General features: G+C 43.2%; 1 protein-coding gene across 1 annotated transcript in view; it reads right to left on the reverse strand.

The window, feature by feature from the left end:
- Nucleotides 1-12,148, reverse strand: part of angel1 (angel homolog 1 (Drosophila)) — a 56,703-nt gene that overhangs the window by 25,502 nt on the left and 19,053 nt on the right. The gene's annotated exons all lie outside the window — the stretch shown is intronic.

The raw sequence follows: 12,148 nt of genomic DNA on the forward strand, positions 1-12,148 counted from the left end.
TAAAGTGTACCCAATGCTGCTGTCTGCCAGCACAAAAAGTTTGAAGCCCCACTTAGTTGGTTTCGCCTTCATATATTGGGTCATGCCAGTGTGAGCCTTTGTTGCCACCATCCTCTCGTCCACTGAAAGGTTCTGCCGTGGGTGATAAAATGCTCTGCATGCATGTATGATGTCATCTAAAAGGGGCTTTAGACGAAACAGCCGGTCATAAGCTGGTGTCCCTCTCTTCCGGTCGTTGTGGACATCTTCATCAGGGTCGCTCATGTGGATGTTCCAGGAAATTACCTGATACCTGTCACGTGTCATCACTGAGTGGGGAAACTGTAGGCTGAAAATGGTGTTTGTCCTCCAGTAGTCCCGGATATTTGTCAGTCTCACCAGTGCAAAAAAGAAAGTCAGCCCTATATATTTGAAAAATTCTTCAACGGTGAAGTTTTTCCAGGAATATTTTTTGCCACTGGCAATGTTTTTTGCAGCGTTTGTGTTTGTGTTATTACACAGAGTGGTTGCTGCACTGTCACTGACAAAGAGTTTGAAAAGGTCCAATGGTGTGTAAATGGATGTGGGGCTGAGCTGATGTCCTGGCTTTCTTGTTGGGACGAACCTTTTGGGCACTGGAGGGATGTCTGGCTGACTCTCACTGTTCCATGATGGAGTTGGGGCTGCTGGCTGTGGTGATCTAGATCTCGACCTTGATGATTTAGGACTCTGTCGACCCCTCAAGCTGCCAGATCTGGATCTGGATCTGGATCTTGACCTTGACCGCGCTCTCCCTCGTGACCGTGACTGCAGCCGTCCATGACCTATTCCTGGCAGCTGCTGGGATGCTGCAGCAGAAGTGGAAGGGCCCTCCTCAGTGGAAGAATGGGAGCTTTCCTGTCTGGCTTGGGTGGGTGGGCTGGTGTCTTCATCATTATCACAACTGTAAAACAAATAAATAAAGCAAAATATTAGATCATACAAATTAGATCAATTACTGTTTTTGTATTTGATTTTTCGCATAAGATTACAATGGCTGAGATTGCTACTGTACCCCCAACCCACCACAGCTATAATATGACCATTCGCTTTCCAGCCAAAAGGTGTGACCAACCCCCCACTATTCTCTCCACAGGTAAAAGGTGTGACCAACCCCCCACTACAACATCCTTTGTTTGTATCTCTAGGTAAACTCAGACAAACAATGGCTGAGAGACAAAGTGTAATCCACAACTCTGTAACAAACATAAACAAATGAAATACTACTTTTACAGAACTTATTTTTACATATTTAGAAAATTTATATTTTATCATATTAGTTTTTTCTTCTTTTTTTATACTTTTTACAGTAAATAAACTCAGACATACAATGGTTGAGAGACAAAGAGTGTAATCTACAACTCTTACTACTCTGTAACACACACAGAAAAACGAAATACTACTTTTACATAACTTATTTTTCCATATTTAGAAAATGTATATTTTATCATATTAGTTTTTGTTTATTTTTATACTTTTACAGTAAATAAATAAATGTAACTTACTCTTCAGCAGGGTCTAGACGATTCTGGTAATCAAGTTCCTCATCAGTCAAAAAGCTCTCTTCTCCAGAAAATCCATCATCCTCCATGGCATCAAAAAAGGCCAGTGCTTGATTTACATCCATGTTTCTCAATCTCTGAGGATCCATTATTCTCCGTGTTTCTCTGTGTATTATTCAAAACTCGCGTCTCTCTGTGCGTCTCTCTCTCTCTCTCCTCGAAACCACTGTGCCGTGCGTCTCTCTCTTTCCAAAATATCACCCTTGGTTCATGCGTAATGACGCACACCAACGTGGACGACGGATCAGCCTGTCATTGGTCAACAACCTCACGCAAAGCATCGCGAGATGTCCAAAATGGCAGCTTGCATCAAGCTAGCAGCAAATATGACGGAAAATTTATAAATTATGGACTTCAGAGATCAAAACTGGGATATACACATATGGATTTATTACTGAAACACTCTGAAAGGACGCACAAGTTCCAGGCTGGATAGAAAACCTTCTGAAAAGGCTAGAAAGACACCAAATACACCCCCGTGACGGCTAGCGTGTTAGCTTTCTGCTGCAAAAAACGGTAAGGAAATCGATCAATTTTTCATCAAATAATATCAATATTTATCGGAGGAGTCGTGTGGCGTCGTCGACGATGCCGTCGGTTTCAGAGGGTTAAATTGTCACTTTTTGAGGCTAAGAAAAACACACCGTTTTAGTGTGTATCCCTTTAAAAGCAAATGAGCAGCTGCTGCCGGCCCAGAGGGCAGAGCCTCACAAGCTCACAGGACGTGTGTCAGGACAATCTCATCTCACGGAATAATATCAAAACAAACTCTCAGTAGCCGTGTTCATTTCAACCCGAAGTCGGACAATAATGCCCACAGAGCCAGACAATATATGCTATATGGAGATTGAACAGGTATAGTCTAGTTTAATTACGGTTATAACTTGTTTTTCCATCTTTCTTGTACTATTAGTACAAGCCTGTTGTGGCGGACCGTGTCCGAATGTTGTAAAAATATACTGATGAGTTCAATGAAGTTTATTGTACATAACACAAAAGATGAAGCGTAGATTTCACTCTAGAAAATCACTGTAAGAGCTGAATAAACACTGTATAAGTAGTCCGCATTAAAGTAGCAGTGTGTAATTTTTAGCGGCATCTAGTGGTGAGATTTGCGAATTGCAAACAGCAAGTCACTCGCGGCCTATCCCTCGGTTTTCAAACTCGAATGAGAAGCTACGGTGGCCGACGTAAGACAAAAGATGTCGTCGTCTGAGTCTGAGTCAGCAGCAGAGAGTAGTAAGTCAAGCAATGAGGTTTCTTTAGCGCTGTTTGTTCGCTTTCGGCTACGGTAGACACATGACGTCACAATATGTCGACCTTCATAGAAGGGGATTCCCGCGCCTATGTAGATATAACTGTCTCATTCTAAGGTAATAAAAACATAACGGCTCATTGAGTAAGGTCTTTATACACCACTGAAAACATAGTTATGGATCTTATATTGCATTTCTGTCAATAGATCCTAAGAAATATCACACATTGCACCTTTAAAGTATTATCCATAAACTCTCTCCCTCTCCCTTTCAATATTATCAACATACACAGCGAAGTACAAAAAACACTTGTTACAACTAACAGTAAAACAATATTATGCACATCTTTTCAGGGAGTGCTTAATAAACTGGTAAACTGTATATCCGTAAAATAACTCCTATGAAATGTAATAAAGTGCGCACTCTCACTTTCATTACTGCCATGATCAATAATGTTAGGCCTATTGCTCCAATAAATAAACAGAGCTATGTGGATTAATACATCCAGCTACACAACACCGACAACACTTGGGAGACATTCTCGTCGGTGCAGCAATGGCGGATGTGTAGAACTCTCAACTCGCTGTGACCTCGATCAGGGCGGTTCTATGTTAGAATGGCAGAGTCTGTCAACACTCTTGGGCGGGGCCTGTGGCTTTAGTGACGTCACTAAAGCCGCATTCTGAAAACAGGTCGTTGGGAGACACTGCTTATGATTTATGGGGATATAAAAAAAAGGAGTTGGTGGACTTTTATCACTGCTGGGTGGTTGTGTACACACACTGCCATCACACATTTATGTCCAAACACCATTCAAAAGAGAATTTTGCATAATAGGTCCCCTTTAAAACTGCAGTGAACCAAAGACAGTCTCAAAAACACGGTTTGAAATCGCTAGTGTTTCTGACGTCACAAGCTACCTTGTAACCAATCAGATCAGCGCGTGATCGCCAACGAGTGGATCTCTGAGCTGCTGTGAGTGAGCTGAGGCGGGGCTCATTTGCATATTCATAGAACCGCGTTTACTGAATAAGGTAAAGGTTTGTAGAGTTACATTCAAGCTATTTTTAAGGCGTGAAAATTTATATATGTAATTTTGGTGATCAATACGGTGGCCAAGAAGTGCCAAAACAAAATAACAAATCAGAAAACACAACAACAAGTCGTTTCGGTTACTGATGTAACCCTCGTTCCATGAAGGAGGGAATGGGAGATGTAACGTCGACATGACGGCGTAATTGGGATCACTTCAGGGAGCCCTATCATTATCGAAGGTCTACAAAACGAACCAATGAACGTTGGCGTGCGTGAATCGCATTGCGCGTGTATAAACAGGAGGCGGGGTTAGTAGGGTTGGGGGGTATTATGGTAATATCGTATACCGCGGGGTCTTAAAATAGCAACGGTCTCAGTTTCAATACCGTCATTACCGGCACTTATATATAATATATAAATATAATTTATTTAATGCCTAAAAATGCTTATGTAGTTGTCATCAAGTGACAGTGTGGAGGAGAAAGAGAGAGAGAGAGAGAGAGAGAGAGAGAAGGGAGAGGCGGTAAATACTGACGAGGCAATTTGTAAATGTTGCAATAAAAAAGGTGACCGCGAGAGATGGAAACACCTCTAACCTAATGACTCATCTCCGAAACAACCACCCACTCACTGCTGCGAGGATGCATTTTGCCCCGAGTTCATTAAATAAGTGCATTAGTTTATATTTGTTAAAATATTATAATGTAATTTTTTTTTACGTTGATAATGAAAACTGAACAGCACGAGTAAGATGGGATGCATCGGGAGTCAGACATTGACCACTTAATTAAGTTTCATTTTGTAAAAGACCTTTCTTTAAAGTGAATTTCGTTTTGTATAAATTGTATCTTAATTTTAATAATTTTTTTATCAACCAATTGCCTGGATTTAATAAATAAGAATCAAATATAGCAGACAGCATAATCATGACATGATCGTGCGCTGGCGCGCCGCGGTCACTTGCATTGAAATCTCATCATAAATTAACCGAAACTCTGTGTATGTCTCACAGACATGACAGATAGGCCTATATCTAAATAAAGCTTGAAATTTCATTAAATGAAACAATTCAAAACGAAAAGAAATAGGCCACACACTGATTATTTAATCCATGATGTGCATTTCTCTCCATGCGAGTTCATACGGAAATGGCGATCATCAAATTCATTAAACGAAACTATTCAAAACTAAAAGAAATAGGCTAGCCTACTCTCTTATTATGTAATCCATGATGTGCATTTCTCTCTATCGTTCACTATGGAGATGGCGATTCCTCAATTTCTCTAAACGAAACAATTCAAAAGGAAAAGAAATATAGGCAGCATACTCTCTGATTAATCCATGATGTGCATTTCTCTCAATAGGCGCGTTCACTACGGAGATATCAATCGTCAATTTCTTTAAACGAAACAATTCAAAAAGAAAAGAAAAAGGCTAGCCTATACCTTCTGATTATGTAATCCATGATTTGCATTTCTCTCTATATATGCCACACCAGGAGATGGTGATCGTCAACTTAATCTTTGCAGCACTGACAGAAAAGTTGTATTAATAAAAATAAATGGACGCGTGTCACCGGATTTACAAATGCACTTGCTGCTTGTTGCTTGTTAATTTAATTTAATTAATAAAATGAATACTTTAATTGTCATAATTAAAATAATTAAATATTATTAAGTGTCCCATTTTTGCTCATTTATAAATAGTATTTATATCTACCACCCCCTCAGCACCTGGGTTAAAAAATTATTTGGCGCCACCATATTATAACGGCCCATGTATTAAAAATAGTCGAGACTAAATAGGGCTCCAGCTCATAATTACATTTAATGCCGTCAGCCAGGATCAGACACAACGTGCACGGGTTGGCCTTGATTTGTGTTTTTTTTTTTTTTGCCCGATCTGGTATTCAGTTTCTGAACGGTGTAGGCACAAGCCAACAGTTTGGTGAGGCTGTCTGAGCCTTATGTCATAATTTTAATTAGTCACGGTAATACCTTATACCCCGGTAAAATAGGGAGGAGGTTTGACGGTATAAAAATTTGGATACCGCCCAAGCCTAGCACGCAGTCATTTTTTTTTTCCGTTGAGGACGAGATGATGGGAAAGACAAGGGCTCACCGAAGGGAGCTTGTCATGGAAGAATACGCATATGGGATAACCGCAGGGAACACAACATATGGAACCCAGCCTAGCACAAGTTACACAAGCATACGAGCACTAGGCCTGGCGTCGGACACCCCGCAATGTCCGACTGCCGAAGGGGTGCGAAGGGAATTCCCCAGAGTTCGCCTGAGTGGGGAACTCGACTGGAGCAAAAATGCCCACGTATCCGCTCCATGTGGAGGGGAGTGGCACAGCAAGCCGACACTAGAGCGGGAACTTCGGTGTTACCGGCCGGTTGAAACGAGCACACAGGAAGAAACCGGCTCAACACGTAGGCTATAAAACCTAGCGAACGTGTTAGGTGTCGCCCAGCCCGCAGCTCTACAGATATCTGTCAGCGAGGCGCTCTGTTGCCAAGAAGAAGCAACACTCCTAGCGGAGTGGGCTCCGTCACTGTGAAGAGAGCAGGTCCTCTCTAAGAGGAATGGGCCAGGGAGGGGCTGTTGCGAGGCGCACCAGTTCTGGGAACCATGTCTGGTGGGGCCAATACGTTGCAACTAACAAGACCTGCTCCTCGTCCACCCTGACCTTGCACAAAGTCTGTCCAAGAGTCTGTGTGCCAGAGCATCTGTGCAGAGGGTCCCCTCGTTCTGGAAATAGAACAACTGGCAGTGAGACATGTCCAGGACGGCAAACAGATCTAACTGTGCGGTCTCGAAGCGCCTGAAAATTAGCTGGAATACCTGGGAATGGAGTCGCCATTCTCCCAGTAGCATCTGCTGCACGCTTGAGCAGGCCTGGAATATAAATGGCACAAAGCGACCTCAGATGCTTCTGACTCCAAAGAAGGAGATTTGTGACAATCGAGTTGTGACATGCGGCGGGAGAATAGACCACCCTGTCGGTTGATGTACGCAGCGGTCGCAGTGCTGTCTGTACGGAACAGTACGTTTGCCTAGTAGCGGTGTTTTGAAGCGGCTCAGAGCAAGATGTACTTCTAACAACTCGAGGCAGTTGATGTGCCAATGCAGTTGAGGCCCCGCCCACAGACGTGAAGCTGCGTGCCCGTTGTACGTGGCCCCCCAGCTGGTGGCAGAGGCATCCGTGGAGACTACAGAGTGCCTGGAAACTTGTTCTAAGAAAACACCTGCCCACAGGAACGAAGGGTCTGACAACAAGCTGAGAGTTTGCAGGGTTACTTGGACCCGGCACGAGCCGCTCTGCCACGCCCATCATGGGATCATGGGGTCTGTGTTGGAGCGGTCTCATATGAAGCAATCCGAGTGGCGTTACCATGGCTGCAGATGCCATATGCCCCAGGAGCCTCTGAAACAGTTTCAGTGGTGCCACTGTCCTGCATCTGAGCATGCTCATGCAGTTCAACACTGACTGGACGCATGTTGATCGAGTCCAGCTCCATACCAAGAAAAGAGATCTTCTGCCCGGGGGTGAGTTTGCTCTTTCCCAGCTGACCCGAAGCCCTAGGCGCCTCAGGTGACTGAGCACATTGTCCCTGTGTTTGCACAACTGCTCTCTCGACTGGGCAAGAATGAGCCAGTCGTCGAAGTAGGTGAGAATGCGAACACCACGCTCGCACATGGGTGCAATGCCCGCCTCCGTGACTTTCGTGAAGACACGGGGCGACATGGCCAGCCCGAATGGTTAGACTTTGTACTGATATACCCGTCCTTTGAACGCAAAGCGAAGAAACAGTCTGTGTCAAGGGAGAATCGAGACATGAAAGTACGCGTCCTTCAGGTCGCCTCTTGGGAATCAGAGGTTTCAGAAATGGCTCTTTTATTGAAATTGTTGGTACCGGAACAAAAAGAAAAGGAAACAAGATTCTCCGCCCGACCCTCCACCGGGGGAAGGAGCGGCGCGTTCACCATCTCCTGAAGACCAACATGATCCACCTATGGGTCGCCCGTCTCAGGGTTGTTTGCACCTCCGCTTGCCTCCTGGTTTGGCAGCGGCCTGGACAGGCGGGGTCGACACGGAGCTCCCGAAGGAGCTCTGGGTCAGAACCACCCTCGTTCATGTCCATAAGCTACAAGACCTGCAAGAACGCCATGGCACGGAGGGCGGAAGCAGCCTGTCCACAGGCTTTATAAGCCTTCACCGAAAGACCGGACGAAAACTACAAGCCTTGGAAAGAAGGAGTGGATTACCCCGCCAAGAGGAAGAGGACGCTGGACACAGCTGCATCGCAACGGCATGCTCCACTGGCGGGATATCTACATACCCCTTAGCTGCCCCGCAGTCAAGGGTGGTGAGGGGGGAGGAGCCACTAGGACGGCTTCTGGCAACGGCAACGCTACGCTCCCCGAAGGGGGCAACGCAGCCGAATCCTCATCTCCAGAGGACTGAAGAGGACTCATCTCCCCCTCCGATGCAGCGACCAACATCGGGTCGTAAGGAGGAGCTCCAAAAGAAACGACTGGTTGTCCATGAGAAGGACCAGCACTCTCTTTTGGAGGCTCCAGCGCTTGTGAGGCCTGAAGGGCCCACGGAGATTGCCTGGCCATGCACAGAAGTAGGTCTATGCTCAGGTCCAGAATAGACACTAGATCAGGGCATAGGCGAGGGGACTGCACCTCCCTTGAAGTAAGCAAGTCTCGACCTAAGCGCTGCCCTAGTCATATTCCCGCAATGGGAACATTAACTATTCACAAAAAGCTGCCTCAGCGTGCTGAATGCCCAAACACAAGAGGCAACTATTGTGGCCGTCTGCTGGCGCCAGGGAACGACCGCATCCAGAAACGCACAAGTGGAATGACATCCTGAAAATGATGCAGGGTCATGATTGTGTTGCTCTTTTAGTGAAAACAAAAGATAGAAAAATAACTCTTTCAGTGCTGAAGCACCCAGGGGTAACCGCGGTGTAATGAGGTACACACTCAGGGTTTTGAACGCCCACCGAGACCGACACACAGAACCTGCAATGCTGTGAAAACAGCAGTTGTGAGCTTAAAATGCTCGCGGCCACCGCTGATCGTGCCGTCACACCAACACTGGAACAAAGAGTCTTTGTCACGAGTCTTTAACATTTGCAGCTGTCTGAAGAACTATGAAGTCAAACAGTAAGCTCTGCTCCGAAGTGAAAAGATAATGAGTGCGTGCGCCCGCTTCCTGTTTATACCTTGCGCTGTGGGGTGGGGCGCGTGATGCGATTCAAGCACGATAACAAATTACAAATTAACAAGTCAGAAAACACAACGATAAAGTCAGACAAAACGGATAAGGTGGCGACGAGCTGTGGCGAGTGGAATACTAACCGCTGATTGGACGAGACATCTGTCAATCAAGACAGGCAGAAAGTATAGCAGACTGCGGCAGGAGAAAGTCGATTCACATGTGTATGTGTATTAGCTGTATCTTCTATTTTTTTTAAATTATGTGTGAGGCTGCGAGCTGACATTATCGAGTATTTCACTCACTTTGCAAAAAACAAACATAAACACTATTAGAATGCAGTTATAATGCCCCTTAAATTCCAGATATAGAGGCAATGCCCCTGCATGAGCTTTTGTCTTATAATATGGTAGCCTATAGGGGTGCAAAAATACATCGCTATGGATCGAAGCATCGTATCGTTAGACGTTTGATTGATGCATCGATTGCGACACGTAAAATATCGATATAAGGTACCTTTATTCTGACACTCTCCAAATCCTCACGTAACGTCCGTCTATGCATTTCTGCCAAAGCGCGCATTTTTGTTTACTCACCATACTGTTTGCCGGTGTGTCTTTGTAACGTTAATCTCATCTAAAATACGCATGAAAAGATTGACTGAACCCTAAACACGTTTTGTCACAAAAGCCAGAATTGTTCACCTTCGAGGCATCGCAACTCATGTTTTACAGCAGAAACTGACAAGCACCCTTGGTGTTTGTGAACACATCTCGATAAGTCCGTTTTAGCGAATCAGCGCACAATATTCAGGTCAAGTAACAAGGCTGCTAATCACTTCAAAAAGAAGCGCTAGCTGAGAGGAGTTTCGTCAAAGCTGACTAAAAGTGATCGAGGATGGATAATTTCAACGAACTTGATGAACCCGTGATATCTAAAAGCTTAAACTTTTTCACGCAACCTTGCTAAAGTAGCACGTTAGTGGTGAGGGAAAAGCTCCCTGTACTGCGTGTACGTTTATCACAACGACAAAGTTTTTCAGGCGTCTATGTCAGCTGAGGAGATTAACGTTACAAAGATTAACCGAGTGTTTTATTATATATCATAGCAATTACTTGGTTTTCTTTAAAGGCACAATACCTACGATTTTTGCATTAAAATATCCCAAAATCACAAGGCCAGTGTTATATATTTAGTTAAGATGATAACTTACAATATTCCAAATGTTTCAAACAATGTTTAAATCGTGAGAAAATTGCGATTTTGACCAAGGAAACGGGGCGTGTGAGCAGGGATGAGCTGGGAATCACCAGTCAATCGCGTCATATCCGCGTTACCCTCGGTTTCCGCTCGTACTGCGTGGAGTCTTGGACAAATGCGGAAGTCGTAGTTGTGCGTTAGCGTCTATCAAGCAACAAACGTCAGTTTGTTTCGCGCATTTGTTATGGAATGGAACACAATTATTCTTTGGCGATTGCAGCTGGTTCTGTCGACAAAGACAAGTCTCATAAACGCAAACGTCAACGAACGGGTCAACCAAGCGACCCAAGAAGAATTTGGGACAAGAAGAGAAATAAAACCAGGACCAACATCGGTGTGGCATTTCCTAAATGGAGAGAACTTCCTGAAAATCTTGAACTAGAAAGAGGCTCCGATCTTGCATGTGTTTTAATTGACAGGTGAGTAACACCGTGTTCTGTATTCAATTTTCATGTCAGTAAAGGATTCAAAACAATTAGTATTATTGTTAGAATGTCTTGTTGTCTATGCATATGATGTGAAAAATCGTAAGGTCATATTCACCGCGAATATTTCTATGTAAATAAATATACGATGTTCTACATAAAGATTAATCAGTCCTTTGGCAAATGATGTGGGTATGTTCGAATGTACGTTAAAATGCGCAGCGTTATCACAATTCAACAAATACAGTAACATCTGTGATGACTAATTTACTATTAAACCTTACTTTTGCGGTTATATCAGTTTAATGAAAAACAAGCATGTCATTAAACGCAACATTTATAGAAATCGAACTTTACCTCATCCATGAAAATTAATTTTCGATTCCCGTCTGACTGATTTATCCACGGTGGATTTGAAAACAACAGTTCCCATCATTCCGCGCTCCTTCACGTCGTCATCAAGCAAAGCCGTTGTTGTTGTTTTGAATGTAGCGCCCTCTAGCGGCATAAAATCTTAGGTATTGTACCTTTAACTCTGAAACATGAAATTTGGAGTTATCTGCTTAAGCCAAAAATTTACTGGTGGAGTTATCTGCTTTTGCTAAAAAACTAATTATAATTTCAATAAACTTTAATTTTGTGAGTTACCTGATTTTTAAAAAAAGTTATTATTACTTAAAAACAAAACAGCTGCTGTTTGACTGATATTACTTGGAATGCACAAAAAAAAAAAAAACATGATTCACGATATTGAACAAGAACAAGGTTATCCATTTTTGCACATGGACTCTTCTGTTGTAAATGTCCTAATTGGGAGAGGGTGTGCAATTTTATATTTTGGTTGCATAAAAGTGAGTTAATAAAAATTTTAATTGTGTAAACTTGGCACATAATATCTAAATATCGATAGATTTTAATATGAAAAAGGTTTTTTTCATCTTTTTTTTTTCTCGGTTAAATAGACAGCTCTAATATTTACACATACGCACACGAATCGACTTTCTTCTGCCGCAGTCTACTGTACTTCTGGATGTCTTGATTGAAAGATATCTCGTCCAATCAGCGGTCAGTATTCCATTCGCCACATATACCTAACTTTTCCGTTTTGTCTGACTTATTACATTTTATGATATACTGACAAGGCATTTTATGGCCTTAAATCTGATAAAACTGAATTGAAGACTTCTTAAAGGATTAGTTCACGTCAAAATGAAAATGTCCTAATAATTTACTCACAAAAATTATCAATTTTTTCGCTAGACAAGACCCTCCTCCTCAGCTGCGATCGTGCACAGCATTTTCAAGTACTTCAAAGACATTTGAAACTGCATTGATTTGGACTTCAAAACAGTGG

The sequence above is a fragment of the Siphateles boraxobius genome, unplaced genomic scaffold (assembly GCF_051911475.1).
Source record: "Siphateles boraxobius isolate OS27281-9 unplaced genomic scaffold, OSU_SipBor_1 22, whole genome shotgun sequence".
Taxonomy (NCBI): domain Eukaryota; kingdom Metazoa; phylum Chordata; class Actinopteri; order Cypriniformes; family Leuciscidae; genus Siphateles; species Siphateles boraxobius.